This window comes from Anastrepha ludens, chromosome 5 (genome assembly GCF_028408465.1).
Source record: "Anastrepha ludens isolate Willacy chromosome 5, idAnaLude1.1, whole genome shotgun sequence".
NCBI classification, from domain to species: Eukaryota; Metazoa; Arthropoda; class Insecta; order Diptera; family Tephritidae; genus Anastrepha; species Anastrepha ludens.
Window position 1 is genome coordinate 73,990,388 of NC_071501.1, and position 24,125 is coordinate 74,014,512.

At 33.8% G+C, this 24,125-nt stretch overlaps 1 protein-coding gene across 10 annotated transcripts in view; it reads left to right on the top strand.

Moving 5' to 3' along the window:
- Positions 1-3,741: 3,741 nt before the first annotated feature.
- LOC128864276 (sodium/hydrogen exchanger 3) overlaps positions 3,742-24,125 on the top strand; it is a 170,668-nt gene continuing 150,284 nt past the window's right edge. For 6 of the 10 annotated variants that reach the window (XM_054103851.1, XM_054103852.1, XM_054103857.1 and 3 more), the window contains exon 1: positions 3,742-4,538. The gene's annotated coding sequence lies outside the window, so the exon portion shown is untranslated. The remainder of the gene's footprint in view (positions 4,539-24,125) is intronic. The other 4 variants (XM_054103853.1, XM_054103854.1, XM_054103859.1 and 1 more) reach the window with 2 other exon arrangements.

Here is a 24,125-nt window from a genome sequence, read left to right on the forward strand (position 1 = left end):
CCGAAAACCGTTACTATATTTTTCGCGATTTTGAAAAACGTGTGTTTTGTTTATATACCTATTCCCGGAGCCTCGCTATTGTATCTTTTTGGATTTGTTCGATGCCATTTTGAAAATTAAATGTAAAGACAGCAAGGTGCCCACATGAGAAAATGGGATGAAGTCAAACCAGAAATTCGACGGATATTAAGGCACATTTACTGAAAGAAACAAAGAAACAAATGGGGGAGAAAGAGCGAGAGATTGCTGAGATTGTGGGTTTTTCCATTGAATGGATTCAAGATATTTGAACAATTCATTTGGATATGAAAAAGCTTTATCCGCGGTGGGTGCCGCGATTGCTCATAATACATGAGTACACACTTCCGTCGCCGTCAGGGCGAAATTCCATGAGTTAGTATACGAATTGCTTTCTCATCTACCAAATTCTCTAGATTTAGCACCTAGCGATTATTTCTTAAATTGTACAGTTGTCTAGAAATTATACGGTGGTCTAGAAATTTCAAAAAATCGATTTTTTGTTTTTTCGATATTTCGAAAGTATAGTATCTTTAGAAAATACTGTGAAATTTGTATGCAGAAATTCACAATATCATACCTTCTACAGTCCACTAACTAGGAAAAGAGCGGTCCGCGCGCTTCTGTACCTCCAACTTTAAACTCATTTATGTCGAAACGATTTTTTTGGAGTTGTCATAAAAAAAACTATTCAACCGAATCGTCTGAAATATTAATATGTTGTTCACAACATCAATGACTATCCCCCGTACTAGAATCATATTATTATTTAAATTATTTCGTATTTTTTTGATTAAAAAACTGAAAAAAACCCAAATTTTAAAGTGTTACATTCAAAATCGCGGCATTTTGTCAATTTTTGTTTTATTCTAGTAGCGGGACATAGCTACAGTCATTCTGATCAATATTGTTTTTAGTTTTTGTGTTTCAGATAAATGGAAGTGCCAAAATGGACAACACCGTCCATGTCCAATTTTTCGGCAGTGTCAACTTCAGCGCCATTTTTTAAATTGAAATGAAAAAAAAAAAATGTTTTTCGTTTTTGTATGTAAAAGAAGTTAAATAAAAAGCCTACAAACAGTAAATATCGTTTTTCATTTTTTATTGTAAAAACATCCTAAAAATACCCTAAATTTTCGAGCTCTAAACCCCTTACATATGAAAAAAGGCCTTGGCGGAAAAAAATTGGTTCTAACGATGTTGAGTTCGTCGTATTTTGAGGAGTTCCAGGAATTTTATTTTTTTTTTAGGTTAAGTGTGTCGAGGTGAAAGATCGATTGAAAAATAAAGTAAATTTTACACACAAAATAGTTTTTTTCTGGTCAATGCATGGTAAATCTCATACAGCCCTCGTACTTAAGGTTTTCGACCTCGATTTTTTTTTTTTTGTCTTGACTTCAAAGAAATTTTTCACTTGTAATTATATTATATGTATGCATGACTTCAGAATATTTCAAGTTGTTGTCGTTGTAGCAGTTGAAGTCATTTGTTTTGCAGCTATGGAAAATTACTTGTGAGCAAATTTTAACAACGGTGGTATAAAATTTGCTTGAAACAATATTTCTTTGAGGAAGTATTTAATTCTACATTTGCTGAAAATTATTTCATTTACGAATTCATCGTTTTGTTTTATAATTTTACGAAAAAATTGCACATTTAAAAACGTCTTGTTGAATTCTGGTAAAATTGTCCACCAATATTACAGCATTTTTTTTTTAATTACTTTGTTAAAAGTGTTACAAATGAGTTATAATTTGATCACACTTTGTGCGGATGCATGTAACTACCGTTATCGATAGCATTTTTTAGACAAAAGCAACTCTAGTGAATAATATGCGAAATTGTTCTCAGCCAACCAATGGGTTAAAACAATGTCTCTCGGAATGGTTTTGTTTTAATACACTTAAGCTCGTGCACTTAAATTTGTAAAAGTTTGGACACAAAAAGCATAGAATTTAACAAGTTTTTTTTCCAATGAAAGAGAAAATTACCGATCACTTTTTATCACCCTCCTTTCTGTTGTTGAAAGGGCCGAATAAAATCGTGCATATGAGAGTGAATATACCATACGACGAGGATCGCTGTTAAATTATTTTATTGTAAAAAGAAATATTTTTTTTTGGTTTGTTGTCATGTGGAGGCAACCTAATACGAGTTATTCACAAAACTAGTACTCTTTAAACTGCTTCTTTTTGTTTTTATTTCATTGTTATTTATTTTAATTTATTTTTTTAATCTATATATATTTCATGCATTAATACAGTCACTAGGGTGGTTGAAAAGTGGTTGCTTCGTGAAGTAAATGTTTCCATAACACATCCGCTATTATTTCAACTTATTTCTGCAATCATGAATTTCTTCCACTTTGTTGTTGGGGTTACCGAATCCTGTACAGTTCTTGAGAATATGTTCAATACTAAGCGTCGTGAGACATCATAAGTTAAGAAGAATTCTATGCTATATAAAAATTGCCTCGATGATTTTGGCATCTTCAGAACTTCCAAACAAAAGCTATTCGTCAGCCCCCTTTTTATAACCACGAATGCGCTTTCTACGTGCAAAAGACAATTACTTGGCAGTTCACATTTCACTACAAATGGCCCCATTTTTTATTAAACTCTGCAATAGAAATTAGTTCGTTTAATGAAATTACGAATAACTGAAGAAAACTGTTAAAAGAAAGCATAATTTGCGGCGTGAAAGTTTGCCCAGTTGACTTTCAGAAAGCTTGAATATAAATTAATGGATTAGTGTAGGTGAATTGCTAATGCCTGGTGATGGCAAAAATACGAATAAACTAATTGCAATTAAGTGGACTGTCGAAGGCTGATTCATTCAAGACGACTGCAAGGTTCTTGCAATTTGATACTTTGAATATCAAAATTAGCAGATTACCATCCCCATGGATTCCCGGAATTCCACGAATTTCAATCATAAAGTAAACAAAACAGTTCACTTTGACACTCAGAAAAAAGGAAATAAATCAGTTGCTCGAGTAACATTAAATAAAAATTCTCCTGGTAATGCTGTTTTTTGTACATATCTCAATTTATTAATTTTTTTTTTTCAAACAAATTGTATTGAAAAATTTCTGTACATTCATATATTTATGGATATTTCCAAACATACATATATATATATGTATGTAATTTGGAAAACAAAATTCTTAGTATAATTCTACTAATTTATATATTTAGGCATGGCGCTTAAACTTATTAAATGAATTGAGATGAATATCTGAAAATGAAAATAGTGGCTGTTGCTGAGTACTTAAAAATGCTTTAAAAAAACCGATCTACCAAATATTTCGCAATTAATTAATTTTTGAATATAGGAACAACTTGCACAACAACAACAACTTAGTTTAGCTAGAAAGCAAATTATATGTTTTGTTATCCCAGATGTTTTGTAACATAAACACCACAGTGGTGAAATTCGGACGTTTGTGTTGCCGTATGTGAAATTTATTTATGTACGATTTTTATTTAATTTGACTTAATTGAAATTTTATAAAAACACTAGATTTAGTTTCAAATGAAAAAAATATTAATTTTCCATAAATTCCATAAATTCCAAATTTATTTAAGAAATAAATAAATACATAAGTGTGTATTCCAATTTCCCTTTTCTTAAAAGGGAAAATAAGTTATAAATAGGGTATTGCAACACTAAACACTGACACAGTGGTGCTATTTCAAAAATGAAAAATTCAATTTACATTTACATTTGTGTGCAGCGACGCTGTCGGTTGCCAGTTTTTTTCTGCTTGCAAGTAAACGAGCAAAGCAGAATTGGAATTTTGTTGAGTTTACACTTTCAGTGCATTATCTGTTTATTATAGGTTTCATTTTGCTTTTTCCAGTGACTCGTTCGGGTTGTTGTGTTGTGTTGTCGATTCGTGGCGGTTTGTGTAATAGAAAAATTTCTTAAAATATATACAATATTAAGACGTGTGCAAAAGCGTTTCCAAAGCAAATTAAAAATATGTGCATACATCCACTACAAACAAAATAAAAAAATGTAGTGGGAAAGTAGACGGTTTTTGTTTTGTTGGTTTGTCGGCGTGTTTGCTTGTTTAGTGCCTTGCAGAGAGTACGCGCGCATTTGTATGCATGTCAATTTTGTAAAATACAATGTGTCAGCATAAAAATTGAACTATGCACTTACATTCATATGCAGTAGATGCATTTTTTTATGGAAATATGAAGCTGAACCATTTATTGTACGTTCATAAAAAGTTTTAAAGAAGTCGAGAAGTGTATAGTTTTGTGAACATAATAAGTCAAGGACGAAATTTTGTAATTCTGGAAAGAATGCTGCATAAATAAAATTAGCATAATTAAAATTGCAAAGAAAGAAAAGGTGTTTTTTCCTGCTTTAAATAAAAACAGAACGGAAGTATAAGCTACCAAACAGATGCAACTAAGTCAGTGTGGGTCAGGCCGACGCGGAAATTTGAGAAATTTGAACGAAATCATTTACATACATACATACATACATATGTGAATTGGAATATTCAGGTATTTAACAGGAATAATCAAAAATTTTTCAATGGGTAAATACTGCTTTTGGGCATTCTTATGGGAAAATCTGTGACAAGTAGTCTACTGCATTTTCTTTTTTGTAAAATATACTTCGTTTTTAGTATTTACCTATGCACCTACCTACCCTAGGTAGTGTACCATGAGTTCATGTATATGTATGCATATGTATATACTCTTCCGCGGATATGTATGTATATTCGTAAGCTATTTCTTTGCTTGCATATTACTTATATATTATAGGTATGTATATCGGCCGTCGTAGTCGAATAGATTTGTGGGCCCAGGTTTGAAATCCATTGTGGGCACGAAAATCCAAACATGGATAGAATACATTTGTTTAATAGTGGTCACCACTCGGTGTATTTCTATGCATGTACACATGTATTTATGTATATGTACTCTGAAATGACATATGTATGAAATTTCAAAACAACGTGTGATAGGAGTCACTAGCATTACTATTCTTCAAATTGGGTAAATGGTTTAAAAATAAATGAAACGTGAATCAAAGGACTCTGAAGGCAACAAAAATAAATACAAAAAATTGTTATTGATATGAAATATGTATATCTACGTACATATATACATGCATATGTAATTGTAAATACATGTGGTTCATACATTTTTGTGAAGCCGCTAATTCTTACTAGAAAGAGCGGAGTTTTTGAGAATTAGAGCAAAGTTTTTGAGAAAAGTGTCATTGAAAACTTCAAAAAACGTGTTGAAACCATCATGTGATGTATAATTTGGACAACAGAATCGAATAACATTAATTTATAAAAAAAAAGTGAATTTTGTAGACCTGTTATTTTGCTTCCAAATAAGCCGACTCTTTTTATTGTCAGTGTCGCTCGAGAATTCCTGCACTGGACTTCTAGCTCTGTATGCGTTTAAAATATTGCCCGTATGGTAGTTAATCTTAGCTTATTTAGAGATAGCACAATGTCAGATGCTGTTGTTGATGTGTCGAGGCAAGTTTCTTTTTATACTGACATTAGGTTGTCAGCCTAAAGGCCATTCCCCTTTCGGGGGTGCTCACCTTACGTCTTTCGTTTCTAGGGCATCCACCAAGGTTTGTCCTTTCTTGTAAAAAGAACCTACTTGCTTTCCGCACTAGGTTAACAGTGTCACCACGTGAAGGCGATGAAAGGGGATTGGAAAAAAGAGGTGAAAGGCTTCATTTCTTTCGATCTGCCATCACGTTGCACATTCTTTCCCTTCGAGACACTTTGAAGTTATGGTCCACCACGGATTGTGAAGCTAACAAGAAGAATATCAGACATGCACACATATAGGGTTTTTCAGTAAGAGCGCTTCAACTTTTGTACTTTTTTGAATAAAACACAAACGGTTTGACTTTTTTAACTAATTTTTTTTTTATTATCGAGTTTGAACATATACATTTAAGTATGAAATTCGATTTCTTTTGCATGACCACCGCGTGCACGTTTTACGAAGTCCAATCGTTGAACCCAATTTTCGACCACTCTTTTGCATAAATCGGCCGAAATTCCAGCAATTTCGCATTCAGTATTGACTCTGAGCTCTCAAATCGTTGCTCCAAGATGAAATGTATACTAATGAAGTTTACAAATGACAAGCGAAAAATAAAAAATATTGCGTCGTTCGCCCTCCCTATCGGAAAAAAGTTGAAGCGCACCTATTGAATAACCCTATACATATCGCATACTAAAGTCAAGCCGTAGCACAACTCAAAATTTTTCAGAAAACCCAAAAAACTGTTTTTGGCTTATAAAATATTAAAAAAAAAAAATGAAACGTTGTTTATTGGGCAGAGAACATCTTTAAAAAATTATATTAGTAGAACTGTTTTTAAAGACTCTTCGAAAAAGTGATTTTTTTGATTTTGAATTATATCTCTTTTGATAAAATTTTCGCGCTTTTTTTTAATGAATTTTATTTAGTTATGCCACCTTTGATGATACGGTGAAGAACAATTAAAAAAAAAGAAATAGTCGAAACATATCTCTTTTCAATAACTGGTTTGAATATTACAACACAGCTTAAAATATGAAATGTTGGCCTATCGCCGCGCAGTAACTACAAATTAAAACTAACTGTTTTTTCCACAATTTCTTCTTCTTAATTGGCGCGATAACCGCTTACGCGATTTTGGCCGAGCTTAACAAAGCGCGCCAGTCGTTTCTTTCTCGTGCTAACCGGCGCCAGTTGGACACACCAAGTGAAGCCAAGTCCTTCTCCACCTGATCTTTCCAACGCAGAGGAGGCCTTCCTCTTCCTCTGCTACCACCAGCTGGTACCGCATCGAATACTTTCAAAGCCGGAGCGTTTGTATCCATTCGGACGACATGACCCAGCCAACGAAGCCGCTGGATCTTTATTCGCTGCGCTATGTCTATGTCGCCGTAAAGCTCATACAGCTCATCGTTCAATTTACCCTAACAAATATGAGGTATAATTTGGCGTATTAGTAAACAGACTAACTACGAGCAATTCCATAGGTTAACTGAAAAATAAGAAATCTCGAGTTGTGCCTCTTTTGAAGACATTTGTTATTTATCTGTGCATCTGCAATTTAATATACATACGTATGGTTTGGTCTGGAAGTCTTAATATGGCCACCTTGAATATCGCTTAGATTAGTTTTAAAGTAAAAAGAAGAAGAACTCACTTTAACCCATTACTGGCTGCACTCGATTCCGCCGTACTATTATTTTATTTTTTAATTTACAGACAAGTTGCTTCTGAAATTTCATATTTGTAACTATTGTCTCACCTGGTATTTGCACCGGGTATTTAAATATGCAATAGGCTAAGCTGGGTTTTTAGTGAATGTGAAATTTGTTGTCAACGGTAAATTTTTTTATCACCATTAAGGAACACTTCAAATCAACTGTTTTACGAAATGAAAAAAAATAATGTTATGCTATAATGTGTGCTTTTATTTTATTACAAATTTACCAACTCAGTAATTGTTAGAAAAGAAAAGCAAAGAAAATTTATGACTTGTGAGGAGCTGGAAGCAGAAGTTAATAGTTGGAGCTCAATACCCAGACAAAGTAAATGTTTTTATTACACCGCCACATGATGTTGATGGTATCGGGAAAAATTTAGTATAATGTAACATGCTTTGAAAAAAAGGTTGTTAGGGGGGATAGGGGGTGCATCTCCATCTTAAAACTGAAAACCGTATACTCCGGAGGCTTTTAGTTTTTAAGTAATTTATTGTTAAATTTGTGTAATTTAGCGAAAAGTTGGTGTTGCCAGACACCTGAAATAAGAACCAAGTTTGCATGCAAAGACGTTCAGTTTGTAAATCTGCAATATTTTTTTCTTTAATTTAGAATTGAGAAGAATTTCTGAAACTATAAACATATACAATTGATTTTACGACCAGAAGGGTTTTTGTAATTTGTATTTGTATTTTTGCTAGAACTTTTTTACGCGTGGGTGGCCTTCGGCCACGCGTCAAAAAAATAACCCTCATAAGTCCAACTCCGGCTATGCCATACACAGTATTTTTGCATAAAACTCCTTTCCACGTTCAAAACAATGAACCCAAAAGTAAAACGTCACATGCGTGTGTGTAGTAAGGAGGCACAATAAGCCCCATCCCCATCATCAACACTGAATTAAAACACTTCATTTTTGTTCATATTTTTATTTTCATTTGCAAGTATCCGGCAACACTAACTGTCAATTCCAATTAATTCTTACTCGCGTTTAAAAATGGAAAGTATATGGGTAAATGCATTTGCATTTAATTTTCATTCAAATATTTTGAATACAAATATAAAAATAAGTAAAAAGACGCGTGTGAGTGTATATTTTGTGAATTTAAGTGAAGTTTAGAAAAATATACAGGGTTTGATTGAAAAGTAATGAGCCTTATTTTTTTAAGCAGTTTTATTAAACCTTTTGGCTTATATAACTAATATTCTGCAAAATAGGACCCTTGAGCGTCAATACACCGCTGGTAGCGGTCCTTCCACTGCAGGAAACATTTTTTAAACTCATCCGCCGGAATCGCGTCCAATTCGGCTGTCACAGTTTTTTGGATCGCCTCGATGGAGTCGAAACGCCTCCCCTTCAGCTTTCTTTTCAGGCGCGGGAACAAGAAGTCCGGAGGGGACAGGTCTGGGCTGTAGGGAGGGTGGAAAAGCACCAAAACCCCCATCTTGGCCAATGCAAAGGTGCAGAAGAATTAGGCGACGATATTCAAAAAAAATTTTTTTTACTCAAAATATGTAAGTAGATTATCCTAAAGATCTAAGGAGATTAATCAAATGATAATCCATTTTCTTAAGCAATCAGCCAATTTAGTTTTTGAATAACTTTTTTTACTAATATAATTAAAAAGAAAAGTCATTTTAAGTGATGGAAGTTGCTGGCTGTGTAAGAAACATTTCCGGGATATTGTCTTTTGTTTCATGGGTAGTTAAATACCCATTTGGAAGTAATAGGTTAAAATTACTTATTACTTGCTCAATGCTTTATCTATACATTCCATATGCAAACATGTGACTCAGTTACAGTTGGCGCGATAGTGAAATAATCCGTGTTATACGTAATAAAAAAAGCTTTTACGAGCAATGTGATTCCATTATCCCATATTATATGGCGCACACAGTAAATTAGTTCCGTACAAGTCTGACTACTGAACTGTGAAAAAATGACTGCTATAAATTGCTCAATTAATTTCCCTTTTTAATTCTGAATGAAATTTCTTGAATTGGTCTATTATTAGTAATAGGTTTCAGACCCTTTTGAGGTATTTGCTAATCAAGAACGGGTATGTGTTGGAAACTTGAGATTACACTAGTTTACTGCCAAAAAACCCAAGAACCGGATCATATAATTTCTATGGAAAATCAGTAGCTGAGTCCGAAAATTCACATCGTTTTTTTTCTGTCGTATAGTTTTCGAGACATCGCTAGAAAAACATAGATCAGAAATATAGATCATAAAAAGTTGTAATGTTTGGAGAATCCGTTAACTGATCATAACAAGAGATGCTTTGAATTAAAGGTCGAAAGCATGGATCATAATAAGTTTTTCAATAATTTTTTTTTTATATTTACAAATTACCAAAAAAAAAACATGTTTTTTAACTCTCTTTTTTAAAACTCTCGATTTAAAAAACTCTCGATGGTAAAAAATATGTAAGAAAACGATTTTGTTTTTGTACTTAATTCTTTAAGCATTTGAAAAAAATTGAGATATAAAAAGGTTCTCCAATAAATAACGGGTGTTTTTAAGAGCTTGAGAACTTAAAATGATAATATAAAATAGTTAATTTTTTGAATTCGATCAGTCTAATATTTGACTACTCTTTCTAATAAATCTAAATAATAAATGTAAATGAGCCCAATCAGCAAAAATGCGACGCAAATGATGGTCATTTGCTTTCTATTCTTTCACGAGTTGTTTCTTATAGGCCCATAAGCCAAGGTCGTTACGTAAAAATTTCCACGTAGTCGAAGAACAAAAACCAACAAGTTGAGGACGACGACGAATAGATATTTAGGTGTATTCTTCAACACTTCGCTCTATGAACTTCACGAACAGGTTTATTTTCTTTCAAAGAATATTTCCACAATTTGGAAGCTTGTTCTGACATTAAACGATTCATGATGGCTTGCCAACCCTTACTGACTAGAAATCTCAACACAGTTGCCATTCTCAGTTGTCAAACCATAGTTGGCGATATCGATAGTTCTGATGCAGCTAAAAAACACCCGATATTGAGGTTATTCGCATGAGAATAAAACTACTAATTTTTGCATTAACTATATAGTACTCAAGCGGTCGCCGTAGCCAAATGGGTTGGTGTGTGACTACCATTCGGTAGTGCCCGAATTACCAATTGATAGAAAAATTTTCTTCTAATATCGATCGCCACTCCGCAAGTAATGACAAACCTCCGGGTGGATTTCTGCCATGAAAAAAACTCCTTATATAAAACCATCGGCTGTTCGGAGGCGGCGCAAAACTGTCGGTTTCTCCATTTGTGGAAGAACAACAAAACGTACTCCGCAAATTGGAGGAAGAGCTTGACGAAATACTCAAATCAAATTATAAACACAAATATATATAGGTACTTAAGTAAAGTTTAACAAGTGGCTAACTCAAAATCAATTTTTTGATGCTACTATTAGTTGGTTTCCGTAGTAATAAATTACTTTGGATATTAAATTGGAATTATAAAACTACATACCTGTATTAATAACATTTTTACTCTATCAGAAATGTTCAATTTCGCCAAAAGCCGGTTGGGCTTATAAAAAGTATAATTTTGATTCAATCGGCTGAAGGGACAGAGTGCTGCAAACTTGGCATACAAATGAATGGTTAGCGTTTCCGTAGGCCGGTGATACCTTGAAATTTGTTTTAGTTGCTTCTGTATACAAATGTGGGTAAACATATACACACATACATATGTACACATATGTATACATAAATATGCATCTTGGCCAGAGGAGTGTAAAGCTCAACAGGTCAGTCAAAGTGTTCGTCAATAGTATTTTGGTACGCGTCTATCAAGCCAAGCATACAACGGTTCCGTGGTGAAGATAATATTTACACATCACACAGTGGGCCAGGAGACCCTTATAAGTGGCCAAAATTCATAATTCCCAAAACACCAACAATTTATAACTTTTAATACCGCTATGTACAGGTTTTGGGGTCTCTGATTACGAATATGAAGTCAGATTTCAACAATTCAAAATGGCGGATCCAATATGGCGGACCTGAAATTTAAAAGATTGGATTTTTTTCACCAAATTTGGTATTTAGGGGTTTTGATGCTCTCTGATTACGAATATGAAGTCAGATTTCAACAATTCAAAATGGCGGATCCAATATGGCGGACATAAATTTTTTAAAATTAATTATTTTTTACCAAACTTAGTATTTAGGGGTTTTTGGGGGCGCTGATTACGAATCTGCTGCCAGATTTTAGAAATTAAAAATGTCGAATCCCTTATGCGGACCTTTTTTTTAAATTTTATCTGATTAATTTGAAACTTGTTACTCGGGCTTTTTTGTATCGCTGTTGACAAATCTGCAATTAGATTTAATCAATTGAAAATGGTGGATCCAATGTGTCAGATAAAGAGACACGCCTGCAGTTAGCCTATATAATAAGTTGTAGTTTCCGGAATCTACCACGAGGAGGTTACAGTGCGACTTCAGACTCCTTCTTTTTTTTAATTTTTTGTTGTTTTAAATTTTTTTTAAGTTTTTAAATATTATTTTATTGGTTTATATTTTTTTTATAAATTTTTTTAAAAATAGGTAAATACTAATTGCTTGCTCTACGAGGTCAAATATCGTCATTTACATCAGATTGTGCGTCTTCTTCCTCGGATAATTCTATGTCATCTAAATATAAGATTTTTTCTGTAAAATCAATTTCCTCAATTTCATATTCGTCTAGTTCTTCACTTACCTGTACGTAATTGGTACTTCCTGATTGATTAGAATCTACTTCAACCTCTTTCAATAAAAGTTGCACTTCTTTAGGAAGAGATAATTGAACTTTTTGTTGAAGGTGTTCTTTTAAACGTAAACTCGATAAAAGAGGATCAGAGGTGTCCATAGCTCTACAAAACAAGTCTTCCAAATTTGCCATCCTACTATGCTTTATACTATGCTGGAGTCTAAATTTTTTGTAGTCCTTATTTCTCGCTTCAGATGCTTCTTCTCCGAGCATACCTACCGGTAAGATGCTGTTTTTTATTATTTCTCCGCTATGAATAAGAATTTTGTGAACCGTTTGAGACATAGGGTACCACGAATGGAGCGAGACATACAGTTTTGCAGTAGAGGTGCAAAATTCTTCAAATCGACTTGAATCGAGAGGAAGATGACAAGAGAGGCTAATTAAAATTACCTTAAAACGTTGAAGCAATTCGTGATTAAGACCAAGGCAATCAGACAAAAGTTTACTATCTTTAAATGCCCTGCGAGCTGTGTTTCCATCATTGCTGGTACCACTTCCTCCAGGCTTTGGCTTATCCACTCTGAGTCCCATTTTTTCCCACAGAATTGATTGCACCTCTTGTTTTCTTAATGCTACCTGTTCTTTATTCTTAGCGCCTCTGCCATCCCATCTTTTGATAACCAATAAGAAACATGTAAGCAAAATTCGAAAATTCTTATCCAGGCATGCAAAGGGCTGATTCCATGTAACAGTGACTCCTCATGAGGCATAAATTTCACACTCTTTATATTAGATAGATCTTTAAATTGTTTAGGAACAGCATGACAGATAGCACAAGTTTTCATTGATGGCGTGTTGGTGATCGTATTTAATACCTTACCGTCAATTAAAGTCATTAATAATGTATATTGTACTTTAAGACGACAGCCTTCAATCAAAATTTCAAAGGCTTGTAATTTCAGAATTTGTTCTTCGATGGCCTTCTTTTGGGCAAGAATTACTTCTGTTGATTCCTTTGCGTATCGAATTTGAATAGGGCGACAAAATCTTGGAGATTGAGATGTAACATTATTTCACAAAATTACATCCACTTCTCTTGATAACCTTAAGGGGATAAGTGTAGTAACGAACAGATTTTCATCTGTAGGAGTCTGTTTCTCATTGTCACTATCATAACCTTGTTTGTAAGGCGAATGCCCACTACTCCCATCAAATCCCCAAGAACACATCAGAACAGTTTTGAGCTCAGTAATTTTAGTTTTTTGAATAAGACAGTGTAAAACTTCTCTTTGTAGTTCTATTATTCTATTCACCGTGTGGTTTAAAAGTTCTTGAAGTGATACTTCAGCTAACGTTTCAGAAATTTTAATTGACTCTTTCGACGGTCTTAACTTTTCTTTGGCCTCTCTAATCGCATTATACGCAGGCCAAATGTCTGCTCCACTAGATTTGGTCACTAATCGCATATTCTGATAGACTTGTTTAGACATAGAATTATCGAAAAGAAATGCTAAAGCCACTTCTGGGCTTTTCTTTTCTATTGTAGGAAAAGGTGTTGTCATTATTTTTCTAATTTTCTTAGCCTGTTCCTCGCTTTTTGAAAGTTCGTTAAGTACCGATCGCAAATCTGCTTCCCCTGAAACTCGTGCCGCATGACTAGTAGCCATTAATAGTTTTTGACGATCATTATCATGCTCTTCACTGATTTTAGACACTTCTCGTCTTTTCGAGCTAGTAGATTTTTCTGCAAAATCGAGCGATGGACGACCTCTTTTAAGTATTTCAGTCTTACTTATTTTAGCTGTGAGGTCTAAGTCAGGAATAGTAAATTCAGAATCTAACCACTCTGAATTTTGTGACTCAAAGACAGCTATTTTCCTACTGCAATGCTGATATTTTGCATTTCTTTTTGACTTTAAACTATTTAAAGCATTTTTCAAGCGTTCCAATCCTTTACAAGCTACATCTGATTTATTGATACCAATTTTAGTTAAAATTGAATCAACGGTTATATTCATGTCATTATTACCTAACATAATTTGAAGAGCCTCTTTTTTCTTCAATGAAGTCATTATGAATTAAATAAGTTAAAATTGTGTGACCCTTAATACTTGGTTAACTTTTTACACCCTATTGACAAATGATTCATATACAGTCAACTCGCGCATAGATCAGTAAAACTTCATTTTTTTTTAAAAGAAAATGAAAAACCGCAGCAAACCGCACCTTTAGCTTGTTACACATGAACTACTGAGGACGTTAATGTAAAGAAATTGTTAATAGCTTCTGGAGTTTTGCGCAAGGCTCAATCGGCGTATTAACAAGTAGTAAAAAAAACAACAAAATTTTTCACAATTATTCTCAATATTTCTAACATCAGATTTATTCTTTCAGCTATTGACTATTTTCACATACTACATGATTGCAACTAATGAGAAAATGCAATATAATTAATGACAAATACTACATTTCAGTAAAACAGTGACAGTTTAGAACAATAGCTGTATGGTGATCATTTAAGCCTTACACTTATATTAACTTATTATACAAGCTTATATATTTCATTAAAACTTATAACATTTACAAAATAACTACTTTCACTTATCTATATGATGATACTATATTGCATTTTGAAAAATCTTTCAATGACTTTTGGCCAAATTTTTTGGTCTTCTGGCCCACAGTGCATCAGCGCAATAGCAATAGATTTCCCGCTAATGTCCTAAACACTAGATTTACCTGCTGTTTAAATACGAGTATACCTACTTTTACCAAGACCGGTCGAAATGACTGATCTTTAGAAAAAGTGCTTAGTTACGTTTCCAGTCTTTTTTTGCCTTTAAGAGCAACAGAATAAATTGAATAATATTCATTGTAATACATAAATAGATCTATAGACATTATGAATTAATCACAATTGATTGTTTGTAGTACATAAGTCACAATATTCACTTGCGTGAATTTTGCTCTGGGTACACTTTTTTACAAACAGTTTTTCTGCATATAAACATATTGCATCGAGTTCGCTCTTACAGATAGCCAAGTGTTCAAGGGCCAGTACACGTCCTGCATAATAATCATGGTTTTCCCGGAATCATATGTTTTGTTCCATTTTGCTCCGAAAAAATGTTTCAGGGTTTGTCAATTGTTGTAGCTGCCCCCAAATTTCATCATATAGAAACTTGCACCAGTAATTTTGACTAGCACTGGTATAAATTTCAATAACGAAAAATATATGCATTTGTTACGAATATATATAAAATCATACATATATAGTTCATAAAACTGATTCTTTAATTATAGCTACAAAAACAATTTTGAGTTTATATTGCCAGAGCAGTCATTTTGACTGGTGTGGAAAATCTAGTGCTAAAGTCTCTCTCCATATAACGAAAAATCTTTAAAAATTTGATTGTTTTTTTACTCCAGAAATTAATTACTTTTTACGCAGAAGCCTATTTGTGTTATTTTCTTTAGAATTTATTTATGGTGAGCGTGCGCCAGTCTGCTTGCTGTACAGGCAACGACCGCGTTCGAACGCAACACGTGGATTTAAATGCAAGCATATGCATATACGGCAAATAACTATAACACAGGAACTTATTGGGAAGCTTTAAACGTTTATTAATTTCTATTTAATTTTAAGCTTTTTTTTTATAAAAATATTAGTTTGGGGAAAAAGAAATACATATTTTCTCGGTAGATGGCTGTAGGATCGATGTCTCGTAATGTATCGATCAAACAATTTAAAATTTCAGACTAAAAAAATTCGTGTGCTGTTTTCTGTTTGTTCCATTCTCTTGGGAGTGCCAGGGTGTTAAAAATGGAAGTCAATAAAGAGAAAATTCGGCAAATCTTCCAGTTTTTCATTGATAAAGGCGAAAATGCCAGCCAGGCCGCTGATGCTAAAGAAAATGTCGAAAATGTTGATAATGCCGATGAAATCACAGAAATAATCGAAGTTGAGTTTTAGAAACCATTTGCGCAAAATAAAAAATAATTCCAAATTTATATAAAGTACATTAAATAACTTTAACACAAGGACTTATTGGCAAGTTTTAAAAATTTATTTGTTTCTTATTCAATTTTAATATTCTTTTTTTTTTATAAAAGCGTATTTCATTCTCCACATATCTACAATCTAAGTTTCAAGCTTTTTCTTCAACGCTGGTGGCGTCAGCAAAAAAAACTTGTCAAAAATCAAACATGCACCCAAATATCGTATAACAGTGTGATTTTCTTACTATGTATATTTTTGTAATAAATTAATCAAATTTATGTTTGTCAATCACTGTTATCGCCTATTTTGTAATCGTGTAAAGTGTACATACATATGTATGTATGTATGTTTGCAATGCTTTTCTTATAATGTCTGGGGATGTCGGGCCCTATATTGTATGTATGTATATATGTATGGATATATTTACATATTTGTAATTTAGTTATCAGTTAAATGCCTGGCTGAACGCTTTTCTGGTATTCATGTGCCCATGTATGCACACATGCACATGCATGTAGATATATACATTTTTTGTAAGAGCTTGATTGATGTTATATGTATGCATGTGCTTATATCAAAACTTTTACTTACTTTGAAAAAATGTGATTCACGCATTAAAAGTAATGATAAATTACACAATTCGTCACATACCTACAAACATATGTACTTTCATGTATGTGAATATGTAGATCCTTGTTCCGTTGGCAAAGCAATAGTTTTGGTGAAAGGGTAAATATTAAGTATACATATATGTATAATAGATATCTATATACATATGTATGTACATACATACAAATTAAAACCTTTAAAGAAAGAACCATTAACGATAAATACAATTAACTTTGAATATGTCCATACAGTGGCTCAATAAAAAACTCGGACATACATAATTGGCATGCAGCTTCAAATTCAAAATTTATTTTAATATTTTTCTATTGGGTATTCAAATAGGATTTTAAAAATAGTAATAAAAATTTACAACGCGTGTAACTTCCAACGCACTAACTCATTAAAAAGATGGCACTATCAAAAAACATTTTTATGACGCTAGTCTTTTTTATTTTGGACTTCACCTTGTATGTACTTTTTGGCATTTGCCAAGTAGACAGTTGCACAATTTTACACGATAGATAAATGCGTTAAAATTACTGAAAGTTATTATGAAAATGGTCGATTTTAAACAAAACACATCGTAAAATTTGTGATTGTTTTGGGCGAAATAATCGTGCGAGTTCACGGACGATTCAGAGATTGGTGGAAAATTTTGAAGTACTGGTTCTTTCGAGTATAGAAAAAGGACTGGCAGAACAACAGTTGGACGTTCCTGTGGAGGAAATTGCTGATGCCCTGCCAAGTATTGTTGAAAAACCTTCAACATTGACATCGCGACGTTCTCAATAATTAGTTCGTTCGGCGGATTTTACGGGTAGACGCGCTCATAATGGACATTCAAATGATGTAATTTTTCATATATGAATGTTGAGTGCGGTATTTGAATAAAAATAGCGAAACCAGAAAGAATATAAATTTGTAAATGATTTCTTTTAAAACAACATCTAGGTGCGTCTTGTGAGAGACCCATACAAGTATTCCAAGCAATTGTGTACAAGAAAACAAGAAAAGAAATCGTTCTATTTTTTATGACGCCATGCGATCAAGATTTGTTATTTCAAGGCCAAATGCTGGTAAATATACATATGTATGTATATGTGTGAATGTCGCTTTTTGTGATTAGATAAGGCACTAAGGTTGAAGTTGACTTACATGTTTATATAAATATGTATGTAGGTATTTTCGTTGAAGTTGTTTGCTTGCCTTGTATGAGCATAATTTTTGTATTTATTATACAAATTATGAGAATTACACTGAGTAAGTCTGAAGGCTCACTGAACTGTATACTTTAACAATTTGTGTATACATACATACATATATGTATGCGCTTGTATTTCATGTACACATTTAAATAGTTTGCCTGCGGTAGAGAATATTGACTTAAGTTTGGTAACTTTTATAACGGTAATAAAAATACAGTCAAACCTGTTTTTGTGCGTACCGCTGAGAATAGCGAGAAAAGCTTTCCAAAAACATAAACGGTGATAAAATTTTCCGACGATGGTCGAATTTTGTACATACAAATGTATGTATGTATGTATGTATGTAGCATAAAATTAAGGCTTATAGTATGTATTTTCTGAATACTTATCTACAAGATTTTTTTGGATTATGTCACTATTGAAGTAAATGAGTGATATATTCCTTACCAAGAGCTCTTGGTCCTTCACCATCTGCTAGTTAGTACTTCAGTTCTAGTTTCCAATGTAATCGTCTTTCTCATTTTGCCGGGAGTAAACGCGAATAAAGAAAATCAGTAATGGATTTCAAACGTAATAGTGTGATTGCATTATGTTTGGCTGGGAAATCGGAACTAGCGATTGTTCGTGAATTCGAGCACCTTAAAGTAAATAAAGTTTTTGTTTATCGCACCATTACTCGTTACCATGATACTGGTAGCATCGGGAAACGTCATGGAGGTGGTCATCAAAAGACTGCAACGTCACGTGAAATGGTTCAAAAAGTGAAGAAGTGACTTGAGCGAGATCCCCGACGAAGTGCCAATCAAATGGCAAAAAAAACTGAAAATATCTGACCTTAGCATCCACCACGTACTGAAAACTGATCTCAAAGTCAAGCCTTACAAGGGCCAAAAGGCGCATGATCTCACACAAAATCACCAACAAGTCAGACTTGAGAGAGCGAAGGAGTTGCTTTGCTTGGCCGAAAGCGGTGAATTTCCGAACATTGTGTTTTCTGACGAGAAAATTTTTCAAATTGAGCAGTTCGTAAACTCCCAAAACGATAGGGTTTATTTGGCCGACCGTTCATACGATAATTTGAGTCATCGATTGGCCACTAGGAGGCAGCAACCGCTACAGTTAATGGTTTGGGCCGCCGTAACCGCAGATGGGCGCTCAGTTCGATTCGTTTCTGGACCGTCTCAAGGTGATAGACAAGGCAAAAAAAGGTGGTCATATCGAGCAAAAGTAAACAGATTCTTAATTTTGCATTATTTTCACACATTTTTTACTTCGAATTGAATAAAAGTAATTTTCCAAACTAAATTTATGGCCTTTTTAATTGGTTACACTTCAAGTGCCGGACCCTGTAATATCAATCCAACCTTTATTGTCGATGGATATTTATAAACGCACTTCGAGGGCTGATAATTTAAGGCGTATTCGATTAGCCAAGCAACTGAAGCAACTGACATAAATAAGCACATGTTGGCATCACCGGAACGGAGCTGCTAAAAATTACAATTATTTGGAAGCACTTTATGAGTATTAATAAGGCCATGTTCTTACAGGGAATTTTTTTTTTTGCTGAATCAACTCAATTTTGTGTTCTCCTTCTTCTCAATGTTGTTGTTGACTTTAAACTAAAAAACAATTGCAAGCAACGGAGCTGCCGTGAACACGAAGGGCAACACCAAAAAGAATGCGCAAAGTTGAAGCAACAAAATTTGTTCTGTATGAACGCGGTCTAATGAAACTTGTCTAATATCAGAAGAGAGATTTGGCAGCATTGAAAATAGGGAGTTGTACAAGTTTTATGAGGTATAATCAATACAAGTAAAAGCGATGCCAACTTCGTTCAAATTCACTTAAGGTTTCGATATTCACGTACCGCATAAAAGAAGGATGTTATAAAAGAAAACGCATAAAACCCGAATACAAAAAGAGTGCATAAAAGCAGGTTTAACTGTAAAAAGCTAGTGCATACATACCTTCCTAGCCAGTTAAATGGGTGAAGCTCTCCGAAGGGAGAGTGAAAAGCGAACATTCAAAAGCACAATATGGGAGCGTTTATGAATCATGCTGGGCCTCTTTGTTATCTTTTTTATGTTTATTTTTTTCGCATTCGCTTATTAATTACAAATAAATCAAATAATTCCAAAACACTTTGTTATTTTCGGAATGATTTAAGAAGTACTTTTTAAAATATCGTAGGCGAATAGAGGAATCCGTTCTATGGCCGTGTTTTTCCATATATACGAAGGTCATTTTCTCCGGCGTATGTGATCCCTTTTCGGCGCCCCCCTAAGAGGGTGAACGTATTGTATAGGGAGTCCTTATTCTTCACCATGTGGTCTCGGCTGGGTTTTTATTTACATATGTAGATGTTCAATCGCGCCATTTTATATACAGTTTATTTGACGCAGCCAAAAAAAAAATTATTAAAATATCAAATATATTTTATGGTATTTCCATTACAGAAAAAAAATCTTTTTTGTATTTTTTTTTTGTATGTTAAATAACATGTTTTATTTAAGAACAAAAAATGTTTCATCATAAGAAAGATATGGCAAATTAAAATAATTCAGTTACAGTTTTGAGGTCACAGCTTAAATGATGCACTAAATTAAAAGTATTCAAAAAACATAAACATATTAATATTTCGATTTCACAATAACGGCTAATTCTTAGTGGCGTATCCCTTTTGATTCAGAATAGCTTTTAATCGTGAATTCATAAATTTTACAAGTTTTGCTGTTTAACTATGTTTAACTGTTCAAATTTTGTCTGCAAAACTCCATACTTTGTTTTCCATTACGAGCATTAATCAACGGCTTATTTCGGGCAGTCCTTCCATGAAAATTTTCTTCGCGCAGAACTCTACGAACAGGGTTACAGATCTTGCCTAAGTATTTTTCGACTTCGTTCGTTATTTTGGAGCGCTTAAATGGGGTTTTTCTTTAACTTCGCGAACAATCCACCTCTTATCTGCATCATTAAATATTTTATTTGTCGCAGATCTACCCTTATCTTCTATCCTGTTTTCGTGGCGAAACCTTTCTATGATGAGCTGGACAGTTGAGGTACTAATAGCAACAATTTCTGCAATTTTTCGTTGGCTTTTGCCCTCTTTAATGACGAATTACGTCTTCCCTTTTTTCAAGGAAGGCCCGTTTTCCCATTTTAAAAAAATTTAAATTTTTGCAACTTTTCTTTATAAAAATCTTTTTGAGAATGTCTTAAGACGTTAAACTAAACCGAAAAAAATACATTTCACCGTTATTACATTCTCAGAGAAAATAAAATAAAATGCACTGCATCATTTAAGCCGTGAGCATATTTTGATAAGAAAACTGTATATTTTTTCAGCAAGCTTTGTTTTTGTTATTGTTCTGCAGTGGTAAACAGAGCATATGTACATATCTCATTACAAGTCGTATACATTTTTTTATTAAATCTAATAAACATCGAGTCATTTTATTTTTTCTAAAAAAGAATTACCAGCATCAAATAAGCTGTGAGTCACTGTGTTTATAATTGGTACACCCTTGTTGGGTGTTTGGCCGAGCTCCTCCTCCTATTTGTGGCGTGCGTCTTGATATTGCTCCACAAATGGAAAGACGCACAGTTTTATGCCGACTAGGAACAGCATATAGTTTTTATGAGGAGCTTTTCATGGCAAAAATGCACTCGGAGATTTCCCCTTGTCCGTCGGGGGGAAAGTCTGTTGTTTTTTGGACATACTAATGTAAATGTATGTGTATATACTTGCACATATAATAATAATATCGTTCATCAAACTGATGGCAAAATCTAAGAAGATAGAAATAATATTTTGCTGTAAAAACATTAAATCGGCTTTCTTTATTTTAGTTTTCGCATTATGACGTCGCGGCATTTCGAAAATTCACCGTTTAACCATAAAATCTTTCTACACCTATTAGCAAAAATATTGCATTATTTTCCAAAACAAATTTCGTCCATTGAAACATCTGAAGATGTTGCGTTTGATGGCAAATTGCCAATTATTATATTAGTGCAAGTTGATTAAAAATAAAAATTAAAATGTAAAATTTGGTTTTATTTTGAATGAACTGCGGGGCATTTGCTTATTTTTGTTTTGCTCGTTTCTAAATCAATAAAAATACTATAACTTTGCACATAGAATGCAGAAAAGTTCAACACATATTGCCAAGTTCAAAGTCATGCACGTAATTTTCATAAATATATGCACACAATTCGAAAACCATTGAGGCGCAGTGAAGGCAATCATATCCAAATATTTCCCAGTGACTGAAAATCTTGCATAACGCTTTTTGCATTTACGTCAAAATAATGTATGCAAAGAGGTATTTACATATATACGACGTGTGGCATTTGAATTTACACATCTTTCAATAGTGAGACCTGTCAAGCCAGCTCTACAAGCAAACACGTGTTTCTGACATTTTTGTTCAATGGTAATGTTTTCTGGGAAATTAACATGCAAAGGCTTGACACCCGCACCAGGTTTAGGAATCATGGTCATTTATTTTCGAAATAAATGCCTAGAGCATCTAATATTTCTTCTATCCACCGTTTGTAGTGACTGCTCATCATTAGTTGCTTCATCGTTTCGCCTGCAAATTCCATTTCGATTAAATTTGTGTATTTCAATTGACGTCTCCCCACTATGCGCTATCGGTCCGTGATCGGCTATTCATAAAATATTCATCGGAGAAGTGCAACGTTTTTACATACATTTTTTCAGGGAAATTAAGTAATTTTAGATAAAAATATGGGGTTTTCCTATTGTGGTGCGATTGAAGAGGGTAGAGCAGATTTTTTTTAAGTAAAATATGTATGTTCTTATTAACCCGTCGAAAACTGCGTTAGTGCCGCTCACTAGGAAAGGGAAAATCAACCTCAAACATCCAGTGCTAAATGAATGAACCGTTCAATTCTCCATAGAAGCAAACTATCTTGGCATCAATCTTGATAAAACGCGCACCTGGAACTCTCATTCTGAGGAAGTCGCAAAGCATTATTTGCCTGCACAAGTTTTTTTTTGGAAAAACATGGGTACTGAGCTCCAGAATGACTTACTGGATATTCACCACAGTTGTTAAACCCATAGTCACTTACACTTCTCTAGCATGAGCCACCACAAGTTAAGCAATGAAAGGTGGTAAATGAACTCAGCAAATTGTAGATACTGCCTCGTCTATGTCGAATATGCCCAACTGACGCATTAGGTGTATTCTTATGCACATCACCGCCTCCAATTTTAACTGAAAATGAAGCTCGTTTGAGCGTTTTAAGATTAAAAGACAACTCCGATCTAAAAAGTGGGGGTCTGGAAGAACATTTTAGAGAACTTTCGACTCACTCCTATATTTTTATATGGTTCATACATTATCACTCTAACCCATTCTATTCAGAACTTTCAATTGCTTATTAATGTACGGCCTGGAAAAAAATTCTATCACCTTCAAAACTGGCTCCTAGATATGGGCTGTTGGAGTAGCATAAACATTTCCCATACATGCACTGTCCTTGGCCAGATATAAACACGGCTCGTTCCAGTAACGTAGAATCGACTGTCGTGGAAAGCAGCAGCCGCTCTTTTGGGCGCAGTACGCATTAGCCTAATAATAATAATAAAGCCATTGCTTACAACCGAGAAACAAATGGTTTTTCAAGTACCTGCTAGAGGCGCACCAGAAAATATGTCACTACCTAGCACTCAAAAACGACATCATTAAAAATTTCAATTAACTTTAAAGTATGCAGGACCCGATTGTACTCTGCATAACATTATGTATATATATATAATTGGCGCGTACACCCCTTTTGGGTGTTTGACCGAGCTCCTTCTCCTATTTGTGGTGTGCGGTTTTTTTTAATGTTATTTCACAAATGGAGGGACCTACAGTTTTAAGCCGACTCCGAACGGCAGATATTTTGTTATGAGGAGCTTTTTCATGGCAGAAATACCCTCGGAGGTTTGCCATTGCCTGCCGAGGGGCGACCGCTATTAGAAAAAACTTTTTCTTAATTTTTGATCTTTCACAGAGATTCTAACTGACGTTCTCTCTCTGAATTCCGAATGGTAGTCACGCACCAACCCATTCGGCCACGGCGGCCATTATGTACTTAAAGTTAATTTACTGATTCAAATATAATCGATTTGAAACCTGTTTGGCAATTTAAAAACTACAAAACTTACCTACAATTTTAAGTATTTCATTTAAGTATTAAACTATTAAACTAAGTATTAAACTGACCTACAATTTTAAGTATTTCAATTTTGCAAAAATTACTATCATACATTTTTTTCCGGAAAATAAAGAATAAATTTT